Source organism: Pelobates fuscus, chromosome 6 (genome assembly GCF_036172605.1).
Source record: "Pelobates fuscus isolate aPelFus1 chromosome 6, aPelFus1.pri, whole genome shotgun sequence".
Classification (NCBI taxonomy): domain Eukaryota; kingdom Metazoa; phylum Chordata; class Amphibia; order Anura; family Pelobatidae; genus Pelobates; species Pelobates fuscus.
The window spans coordinates 13919348-13931614 of NC_086322.1; the positions used below are offsets into that span (position 1 = coordinate 13919348).

General features: G+C 45.8%; 1 protein-coding gene across 7 annotated transcripts in view; it reads left to right on the plus strand.

Moving 5' to 3' along the window:
- The window catches only part of DCTN1 (dynactin subunit 1), a 120590-nt gene that overhangs the window by 65228 nt on the left and 43095 nt on the right, over positions 1 to 12267 (plus strand). The gene's annotated exons all lie outside the window — the stretch shown is intronic.

The window sequence follows — 12267 nt, forward strand, 5'->3', positions numbered from 1 at the left end:
CCGTGGGCTCAGTGTCACTGGAACACACAGGCAGAATAGCTGCATTTACTTTTAACTTATTTTTAGTTACCTAAGTTGCAGTCTGCTAAAAAAGCATACGGTCTGGTGCTCCCAGTTACCACAATTTATGTTACTAGTGAGATTGCTCACATCAGACTTCTAGCTGAAGAAGGTGCTACACATATCATAAAATATCTTTATAAAATAAATGCACATGTTAAGCCTCTCTTCATAATCCAGTTTGTCAGCCTCTGTGTTCAGTGATCCCCGCAATGTTAAATGGAAGCGTGACCGCTATTGGTAAGAGATGTCTATAGTTGATTCAGATCATGTTATTTGGGAATAGACAGGAATGAGATCAATATCCACTCTTCTTAGATCAATGTGTTGAAATGCATTATCCTAATATTGCTTCTGTAACGTGTTGTGACGTGTTCTATATTGGTTATTAATCCGGGCTGATACATCTCACAGCATATCCCTAATCTGGTGGTCAGAAACCTATGGCTGTTTGGCATATATGTTATGTGTGCAAAGCTTGCTGGGAAATATTCATCATTATTCATTTTTATTGCGATTTTTACATTGAACATTGTATATTTCCAGTTGGAGAGGGGGGGGGGGGGGATGAATATATATATATATATATATATATATGCGTGTGTGTGGACGGCACATTTAGAGGAACGTATGGTATGATATGAAGAAAATTTACTAAGCGCAAAGTCAGTTGAGGTGTGCTGAAACTGACGTGAGGTTAGACCTGTAAAAGAGGGCCCACCTAGGTGATATGAGAATAGTAAAGGGTGCGGTGGGAGGGGAACTTCCAAGATCATTGACGACAGGTTAGCAGGGGCTCACTGGGTTTAAATAGGAATAGTAGTCCCTCCCACAATTACAGGCCAAGCCATATATATATATATATATATATATAATCTACTAAACACAGTATTTACACAATGTTAATTGTTTGTTAGGTCAATTGCCCTTTATTCATAGAAAACCAGCCACCCTTTTATCAGCAATGCATTTCTAACTCTTCTATCTAATGTTTGAAAGGGTTGATAACTTAGGGGATGGGAAAATTGTGCCAGGAAAGAACCATTGTGCTGTGCCAGAGACATGATAAAATACTGGGCTGGAGACATATCTATTGAAGCTTTAGATTGTCCCTCTTGTAGAGTTCTAAGAGTGCTGCTCTTTAATATGCATCCGTATCAGAGCAGTTTCCTCCAGAGCCAGCCAGCAGCAGTATTCTCAATAAGGTAGACTACCTTCCGTCAGGTAACTGGAACACCACGTTACTCTTTACTATGGTTACTGAACCCTTGGGAATGAAGCCAGGCTGATTGGATATATGGCTTCATGTAGCCTCCTGCATGAGGTGTTGGAGGAATGGACATTTTACTGAAATGAGTGCTCTTCTGTGGTTTAATAGATAAGCCATATATTAAGCATAATTGCAGGCCGCAGGGCTATTGATCTAATCTAGACCTGCTCAGGTCAACTGACCTTGTGGTAATTCCTGGCTCAGCATGTTTAGCTTGGTTGTTTAATCATACCTATGAATTTATGTGAAGCCCTTATAATATGTGACTCACGTTCTGCTGCTGGGGAGATGGAATGAGTGGATATGGAGGACATGGGGACGGCCATAAATGGTGACTCCAAATCTCATAATATACATAATAACATCAATCACAACATCCACAGTATAGCTCTTTTATATGAAACCCACAGATTTGTGGCTGTTTTATGGAAAATACTCCGTGTTGGTGCCTAGCTGAATATGTTACTGCCTTTTAATGGTATTGATTTTACTGAAGAAGCTGGAACTGTTCTGTTTGATGTGTTGGAGGGAACGACCACATTAGCTCTCAGTTGATGTCCGCTACCTTGCCCAGCACAGCTATGGAGAGACCGTAACACTGAATGGCAAGTCAATTTTTGTGCTTTGTACTATCACCTATGGTCAAACACCAATATCACAATTTCTTTTTTTACACAAGAAAAGAAAGAAAAATTAATAAAGTTGCCTGAGATCCCATGCTGAGGCCAAGTTCTCCCTGCACCAGATTCAACCTCAATGATGTCACTCCCTCTCACTGGAGAGTCAGGGATGTCCCATAGGAAATGCTGGGGGGGAGGACCTGAGGGTTGCTGTCGCTGTTGTTGTCAACATGCCCTGTGTGCTGATTACAGATACCAAGTATGCACAGATTTATCACTTACTGCACAAATCATAGAATAATACATTTCTGTGTTTGATACTTGTTTCCGACACAGCTTGTATTGACTCTCATAGGTCTATGCTGTCACTATTGAGAATGGTCAGGAATTCATAGTGAATTTCAAATTTAAGTTCAAAATAACCGAGCTGCAAAATTTCCCTCAGACCGCTATACTTCCAGCTTGGCCACTTTGACCATCCAATTGAAATTTACTCCCAACAATTCTCACTTTAGTAAAGAACCAAGTTAGTCTTTTTGTGAGTGGAAGATGTCACATGAACAAGAAACTGGCAATCACTCTGGTGGCAAAAGAGTTAATGAACAATACAAACACTTACTCATCGCGGATCATGTTTCTTCCTGTGGGACGTATCCTTCTCCTAGAACGCACTATATTGTTGCACAGTCCTAATTAAGCAAGAAGAAAAATGTAGCTTTTTGCAAATGGATTTTAATGTTTGTGACATGCTGGCTTCCAACATATAATGCTTTATGGCACACACTGGAATAACCCTCCCTCCAAAATATAACCTGCTTTTCTTTGGTCTATTTCATGGGAATAAACTATCACCGTGTAATAGCAAATTAACCTGTCTTGTATTCATGCTTTAATATATGTTTGCATTTGTGGTTACAGTCAGGGCCGGTGCAAGGATTTTTGCTACACAGGCAACAATAAATATTACCACCCCCACCAGTCCCCACACACATGCATCTTCTCCCGTGTTTTCCTTAATCCACCCTGTAGAATTTCTTATCCCTTTTGTCTTTCTTGTCCCCTACTTTTTCCCTTCTCATCACCTCTGTGTGTCTTTCTATCTTTCCCAATCTTTCTGTGTGTCTTTAACCCCTTGCCCCTCTGGCTCGCTGTCTCCAAGCCTCTCTAGATGTCTCCCCCCCCCCCCCCACAGCCCTGTCTGTCTCTTTTGCCCCTTCCCCAACTCCTCTATGGTTCTTTGCCCCCACTGCCTCCCCACCTCTCTGTGTTTTTCTTTTTTTTTCTCCACAGCCTTATTTGTGTATCTCTTCCCCCCAGCAGATTGCCTCTGTCTCCCTCAGCCCCTCTGTCGTATCTCATCTCCCTCATGGATCTCCTCCCCACACCCCCTCCTCGTTTCTCATTTCCTCTCCCAGCCCCTCCACGTATCTCATTCCCCTCCAGCCCCTCCACGTGTCTCATTCCCCCCACGTGTCTCATTCCCCCCACGTGTCTCATTCCCCCCCACGGCCCCTCCACGTGTCTCATTCCCCCCCACGGCCCCTCCACGTGTCTCATTCCCCCCCACGGCCCCTCCACGTGTCTCATTCCCCCCCACGGCCCCTCCACGTGTCTCATTCCCCCCCACGGCCCCTCCACGTGTCTCATTCCCCCCACGGCCCCTCCACGTGTCTCATTCCCCCCACGGCCCCTCCACGTGTCTCATTCCCCCCACGGCCCCTCCACGTGTCTCATTCCCCCCACGGCCCCTCCACGTGTCTCATTCCCCCCACGGCCCCTCCACGTGTCTCATTCCCCCCACGGCCCCTCCACGTGTCTCATTCCCCCCACGGCCCCTCCACGTGTCTCATTCCCCCCACGGCCCCTCCACGTGTCTCATTCCCCCCACGGCCCCTCCACGTGTCTCATTCCCCCCACGGCCCCTCCACGTGTCTCATTCCCCCCACGGCCCCTCCACGTGTCTCATTCCCCCCACGGCCCCTCCACGTGTCTCATTCCCCCCACGGCCCCTCCACGTGTCTCATTCCCCCCACGGCCCCTCCACGTGTCTCATTCCCCCCACGGCCCCTCCACGTGTCTCATTCCCCCCACGGCCCCTCCACGTGTCTCATTCCCCCCACGGCCCCTCCACGTGTCTCATTCCCCCCACGGCCCCTCCACGTGTCTCATTCCCCCCACGGCCCCTCCACGTGTCTCATTCCCCCCACGGCCCCTCCACGTGTCTCATTCCCCCCACGGCCCCTCCACGTGTCTCATTCCCCCCACGGCCCCTCCACGTGTCTCATTCCCCCCACGGCCCCTCCACGTGTCTCATTCCCCCACGGCCCCTCCACGTGTCTCATTCCCCCCACGGCCCCTCCACGTGTCTCATTCCCCCCACGGCCCCTCCACGTGTCTCATTCCCCCCACGGCCCCTCCACGTGTCTCATTCCCCCACGGCCCCTCCACGTGTCTCATTCCCCCCACGGCCCCTCCACGTGTCTCATTCCCCCCACGGCCCCTCCACGTGTCTCATTCCCCCCACGGCCCCTCCACGTGTCTCATTCCCCCCACGGCCCCTCCACGTGTCTCATTCCCCCCACGGCCCCTCCACGTGTCTCATTCCCCCCACGGCCCCTCCACGTGTCTCATTCCCCCCACGGCCCCTCCACGTGTCTCATTCCCCCCACGGCCCCTCCACGTGTCTCATTCCCCCCACGGCCCCTCCACGTGTCTCATTCCCCCCACGGCCCCTCCACGTGTCTCATTCCCCCCACGGCCCCTCCACGTGTCTCATTCCCCCCACGGCCCCTCCACGTGTCTCATTCCCCCCACGGCCCCTCCACGTGTCTCATTCCCCCCACGGCCCCTCCACGTGTCTCATTCCCCCCACGGCCCCTCCACGTGTCTCATTCCCCCCACGGCCCCTCCACGTGTCTCATTCCCCCCACGGCCCCTCCACGTGTCTCATTCCCCCCACGGCCCCTCCACGTGTCTCATTCCCCCCACGGCCCCTCCACGCGTCTCATTCCCCCCACGGCCCCTCCACGCGTCTCATTCCCCCCACGGCCCCTCCACGCGTCTCATTCCCCCCACGGCCCCTCCACGCGTCTCATTCCCCCCACGGCCCCTCCACGTGTCTCATTCCCCCCCGGCCCCTCCACGCGTCTCATTCCCCCCACGGCCCCTCCACGCGTCTCAAATCCTTACCCCCAGCCCCTCCACGCGTCTCAAATCCTTACCCCCAGCCCCTCCACGCGTCTCAAATCCTTACCCCCAGCCCCTCCACGCGTCTCAAATCCTTACCCCCAGCCCCTCCACGCGTCTCAAATCCTTACCCCCAGCCCCTCCACGCGTCTCAAATCCTTACCCCCAGCCCCTCCACGCGTCTCAAATCCTTACCCCCAGCCCCTCCACGCGTCTCAAATCCTTACCCCCAGCCCCTCCACGCGTCTCAAATCCTTACCCCCAGCCCCTCCACGCGTCTCAAATCCTTACCCCCAGCCCCTCCACGCGTCTCAAATCCTTACCCCCAGCCCCTCCACGCGTCTCAAATCCTTACCCCCAGCCCCTCCACGCGTTTCAAATCCTTACCCCAGCCCCTCCACGCGTCTCAAATCCTTACCCCCAGCCCCTCCACGCGTCTCAAATCCTTACCCCCAGCCCCTCCACGCGTCTCAAATCCTTACCCCCAGCCCCTCCACGCGTCTCAAATCCTTACCCCCAGCCCCTCCACGCGTCTCAAATCCTTACCCCCAGCCCCTCCACGCGTCTCAAATCCTTACCCCCAGCCCCTCCACGCGTCTCAAATCCTTACCCCCAGCCCCTCCACGCGTCTCAAATCCTTACCCCCAGCCCCTCCACGCGTCTCAAATCCTTACCCCCAGCCCCTCCACGCGTCTCAAATCCTTACCCCCAGCCCCTCCACGCGTCTCAAATCCTTACCCCCAGCCCCTCCACGCGTCTCAATTCCTTACCCCCAGCCCCTCTACGTGTTTCAATTCCCCATTTCCCTCCACATGTGCCTCATTCCACATCATCACTGACTGTTTTGTGTCTATTGAGTGTCCTAATCTGTCTCCCCATGACTGGTCCTATTTCTGAGTCTAGTTGTCTTTGTCCTGTCCCCGTCCTGTTATTCTCTTGGTGCCTCCCTGCCAGGCCTTCCAAAATCTAAGACTGAACTTGATGGACACATGTCTCTTTTCAGCTATGTAAATATGGATTCTCAGTCTTTTTATTCTCTTATCGGGTCTTATCAGTCCAAGTCCTTTGCTGCTGGTCCCTGATGAATCCCATGCTGTGTGCGTTAGACGTGGATTATGACACCCCGTGTTAGTCTTGCTGTTATCCTGGTGGCAGATGGCCACAATAAGGCGCATTGACCTTTAAAGCATCGTGTTACCATCTGCCAGCTGGAGGATTTTCAGGCAATGATTAGCTGTGCATTATCTGTTCTCCTCTTTCTATGGACAGATCTGACCATTCCCAGCCAATTTATACTACACACCTGTTTATTCAAATTATTAACATTATTCTTGGCAGTTATATAGCGCCAACGTATTCTGCAGCAACTTACAATGTTATAAAGGGGGGAAATTTTACAATAAATGAGATATTTACAAAGTGCTACAGGAAAATGGTGAGGATTCTGGGCAAATGAGCTTACAAATCTCAAAATCAATTAAAATACATAGAATTTGTGGAGCATTTTGGATGTACTCTTTGTAATAATAGGATTGCTCCAAACTTTTTTGCCTCTATTATTTCATTTATTTAAGTCCTAATGCCCTATTGGTCCCCTACCCCATAAACTCTAAAATAAGTTTTTAAAAAAAGGAAGCTATAACTTGGCTGAATCCAGCGCTGGGTAAAAGTCCTGGTGCTGCGCTTCACTCCCTGTCTGACATCACAGCAGCCATCGTCCAAGCATTTGATTGGACCGTTTAACAGGCTCAGAGTGCATGTGTGTGCTCTGAGCCAGTAAGGGGAAGGAATATATGCAAAATAAAAACAAAAACCAGAGGCTATGGGGAAGCAGGAGAGGGATTCAGTCGTCAGTGCGCTAATGAGAGACGTACATTTTGCACAGAATTGACATTAGTCAACCCGGGAACAGTCATGTGTGCCGCGGGTGCAACTAGTCCCTGACACACAACTGCAAATATCTCTGGATATGCAGCGTTTAAAGCTGAAACACTGTACTTAGACTCCTTCCACCATGACCACTTCTTAAAGCAGAAGTGGTTATGGTGGCTGGAGTAACCCCTTCATTTATGTTCCTAAGAGATTGGTACTTTTGCTGTCTGGACAGTGATGTCCTTGGTGTATAATGCAATAAATAAAGAAAAGTGGACGATAAGGCATCAATCCTTCTACCTGCTCTCTACTATGAAAATGGATTGAGCTTGTACGTCACGCTTTTCTACAACCGTAGAATGATCACATAACCGCTGGTTATTGTTAGGGTAGAGTGACACAAGACGAGGTGGTCTTGGGCACCGCTTTACCTTTTGGGGTTAAACCATTAATAAACAGTTAATGGTTTCTAATATAAGTTCATGGGCAATGCGAAGGGGCAGCAGGAGTGAAGACTTTGAGGCGAGTTTACAAATGAGCTAATGCTGCCTTTCCAGTCCGGCTAATAAGCTGCTTTCAGTGTTGGTAAATAGCAATCTAGTAAATGCCTGATTATGAATATCTCTATTTTATTCCATATATATGGCCTGAATGATATCTGCATGGGCTCTATAGAGTTCCAGTGACTGTGCTCACAGATGGAGTTTTTGTGCACACTGTTACATTCTAAACCTGCAAGCAGGACTCTACGAATCTACTCTGAATGGCTGGCTTAGCTTTCTTACTAAATCCTGTGCCAGGACTATTCACCAAACTGGGAGCTGACATCCATTGCTAAATTCTGGGTTAAAATCACAGAGCAGGAGAACTTTTCATTGAAACTATTTTTGCCTAAAATGTCAGACAGTTTCCTATAATTTCCAGTTTGGGAAATGTTTTGGTGCTCTGTTAGTAAATAATACTATTACTAATAATTATTATATTAAAGTGATCTAACGATCGGCTAACATTTGCAAGGTTTTTTGGTTTTTTTTTTTTGCATTAATCTTCTCCCCATAATGTTAAAGGTTGTTACAATCCGCATGACTTGCCGGATATAAAAATAGGAGTCGTAGGGGGTAGAGCAGTTCATTTAACGGATTTAAATTGCTATTTCTAACAATAAGCATTCATAGCCATTAGAGCTAAAGGTGGAGGTGCTGCATACAGACATTTCAGCTGCTGATTATTTTACTTTCAGTTTTTCTAGAACAGGGTGATTTTCACATGGAACATTCCTAAATACAACTCCCATTCTGCTATCCCAGCCTTGTTAGAAGTGAAAGATTTGTAATAAAAGTAGTACCTGTCGGAGGGGCTGATCTGTAACCCAGCTCTCTGTTCATGATGCTCGTTTCTGGCCGTGCTTATGTTTGTGTCATGTTAGCTGCGTCTGATCTGCAGGGACCAACACGCAGCCATCTGCCCCTTGTCTCCAGGGCTAATTCCCAGCCTGCATGGCAGTAATTTAACCCTGCAACACCGTGGCAGGGAGAAGACACGGATTTAAAGCTACAGCTGCATATCTCTTAGTAACACTGTGCGCTACTGATCAAGGTAGAGACTTAGTGGGTGTTTGATATAGGGTACAAAAGGAACCTCCATAGGACGCGTTAGTTTAGCTAATGGGGGAAGCATGGTGTCTATTTTGCTGATGGAGGGGATGAGTTTCACTCTTGTAGTGATGATGTCATTGTTTTACTAACATTTAGAAGGGGATGTTTATGTTTTTGTGATTTTCATAAATGAGAGGGTGTCTAGTGGAGATAACTGGAAATAGGTAATCAAGGTAATTAATTAGGAGGTGAAAAATAAAGAACTTTTGGCATTGATGAAATTAATTACATAAGCTGTTATTTCGGATGCTTTTCTTTTTCATATCAAAGTATACATTATTGATGTTTTTTTTGTTTATATATAGTTTGTTTTAATTTTACTGTGTTGTTGAAAATGAAAACATTTATCGGCCAATTGTAAATTGTGAAAAAAAGATAAAAAAATAAAATAAATGAGAGGGTGTCAATGCATGGAATGAAACCCCATTTATGTATTGTAGCCTTTTTTTTTTTTTTGTTATGGCACAATTTATTAAATCTGTTTAATAAACCGATTACATTTAATTTGTTTTATTTTGTTGCTTTTGCACCCAGTCTATGCTTTTGAATGTATGACGACACAATGGATTTATCAATCATCCACCATAAGTGTTGTTAGTCTGTGCCACTTCCCTTGTCTGCCACTCTACATTTAATTGCCAAACCTGAATATTTCAGTAAAAATGGCAGCATTTAGGTAGATAAATGCCAACACCTTTAGAACATTTAAGAACTATTTATTAAAATTTCACTATCGTAATAAAAAAAAACTTTGTTAATAATGCTGTTTTGGTTTATGCCCCTTCAGTCTTACGGCTCAATTCTCTGCCATTTAGGTGTTAGATAACGTTGTTTATGCACCCCTAGTAACACCTCCCTGCATGTGACTTGCTCTGCCTTCCTGTAAAGAGAGATCTAATGTTTACACTTCCTGCATTGCAAACTCTATTTAATTTAGCATTTATTATCTCCTGCTCTGTTAATAGTTTGCTAGTCCCTTCAGGGGTCTCCTGTATGTAACAAAACTTCAATTTACAGAGCAGACGATAAAAACATTTAAAATAAGTAACATGGGATTGAAAATGAAACCATTTTGGTTTCTTGCAGGCTGTGTCCATCACAGCCAGGGGAGGTGTGGCTTGTGCTGCATATACAGAAACAAAAGTAATTTAACTCCTAAATTGCAGTGAGACTGCAGGGGCATGATCTATACACCAGCACTGCTTCATTAAGCTGGTATTAGTGATATAGTGTATTACAACGTATAGAGTGCAGCCGGTGTTAGTGATAGTGTATTACAATGTGTAGAGTGCAGCCGGTGTTAGTGATAGTGTATTACAATGTACAGAGTGCAGCCGGTATTAGTGATACAGTGTATTACAATGTATAGAGTGCAGCCGGTGTTAGTGATAGTGTATTACAATGTATAGAGTGCAGCCGGTGTTAGTTATTCAGTGTATTACAATGTATAGAGTGCAGCCGGTATTAGTGACATGGTGTATTACAATGTCTAGAGTGCAGCCGGTGTTAGTTATTCAGTGTATTACAATGTATAGAGTGCAGCCGGTATTAGTGACATGGTGTATTACAATGTGTAGAGTGCAGCCGGTGTTAGTGATAGTGTATTACAATGTATAGAGTGCAGCCGGTGTTAGTTATTCAGTGTATTACAATGTATAGAGTGCAGGCGGTGTTAGTGATACAGTGTATTACAATGTATAGAGTGCAGCCGGTATTAGTGATACAGTGTATTACAATGTATAGAGTGCAGCCGGTGTTAGTTATTCAGTGTATTACAATGTATAGAGTGCAGCCGGTGTTAGTGATAGTGTATTACAATGTGTAGAGTGCAGCCGGTGTTAGTGATACAGTGTATTACAATGTATAGAGTGCAGCCGGTGTTAGTGACACGGTGTATTACAATGTATAGAGTGCAGCCGGTATTGGTGATATAGTGTATTACAATGTACAGAGTGCAGCCGGTATTAGTGACACAGTGTATTACAATGTATAGAGTGCAGCCGGTGTTAGTTATTCAGTGTATTACAATGTATAGAGTGCAGCCGGTATTAGTGACATGGTGTATTACAATGTATAGAGTGCAGCCGGTGTTAGTGATACAGTGTATTACAATGTATAGAGTGCAGCCGGTGTTAGTGATATAGTGTATTACAATGTATAGAGTGCAGCCGCTGTTAGTGATACGGTGTATTACAATGTATAGAGTGCAGCCGCTGTTGGTGATACGGTGTATTACAATGTATAGAGTGCAGCCGGTATTAGTGATATAGTGTATTACAATGTATAGAGTGCAGCCGGTGTTAGTGACACGGTGTATTACAATGTATAGAGTGCAGCTGGTATTGGTGATATAGTGTATTACAATTTACAGAGTGCAGCCGGTATTAGTGACAGTGTATTACAATGTATAGAGTGCAGCCGGTGTTAGTTATTCAGTGTATTACAATGTATAGAGTGCAGCCGGTATTAGTGACATGGTGTATTACAATGTATAGAGTGCAGCCGCTGTTAGTGATACGGTGTATTACAATGTATAGAGTGCAGCCACGGTTAGTGATACGGTGTATTACAATGTATAGAGTGCAGCCGCTGTTAGTGATACAGTGTATTACAATGTATAGGGTGCAGCCGGTGTTAGTGATACAGTATATTACAATGTATAGAGTGCAGCCGGTAATAGTGACACGGTGTATTACAATGTATAGAGTGCAGACGGTATTAGTGATATAGTGTATTACAATGTATAGAGTGCAGCCGGTATTAGTGATATAGTGTATTACAATGTATAGAGTGCAGCCGGTATTAGTGATATAGTGTATTACAATGTATAGAGTGCAGACGGTATTAGTGACATGGTGTATTACAATGTATAGAGTGCAGCCGGTGTTAGTGATAGTGTATTACAATGTGTAGAGTGCAGCCGGTGTTAGTGATAGTGTATTACAATGTATAGAGTGCAGGCGGTATTAGTGATACAGTGTATTACAATGTACAGAGTGCAGCTGGTATTAGTGACATGGTGTATTACAATGTATAGAGTGCAGCCGGTGTTAGTTATTCAGTGTATTACAATGTATAGAGTGCAGCCGGTATTAGTGACATGGTGTATTACAATGTATAGAGTGCAGCCGGTGTTAGTTATTCAGTGTATTACAATGTATAGAGTGCAGCCGGTATTAGTGACATGGTGTATTACAATGTGTAGAGTGCAGCCGGTGTTAGTGATAGTGTATTACAATGTACAGAGTGCAGCCGGTATTAGTGATACAGTGTATTACAATGTATAGAGTGCAGCCGGTGTTAGTGATAGTGTATTACAATGTATAGAGTGCAGCCGGTGTTAGTTATTCAGTGTATTACAATGTATAGAGTGCAGCCGGTATTAGTGACATGGTGTATTACAATGTATAGAGTGCAGCCGGTGTTAGTTATTCAGTGTATTACAATGTATAGAGTGCAGCCGGTATTAGTGACATGGTGTATTACAATGTGTAGAGTGCAGCCGGTGTTAGTGATAGTGTATTACAATGTACAGAGTGCAGCCGGTATTAGTGATACAGTGTATTACAATGTATAGAGTGCAGCCGGTGTTAGTGATAGTGTA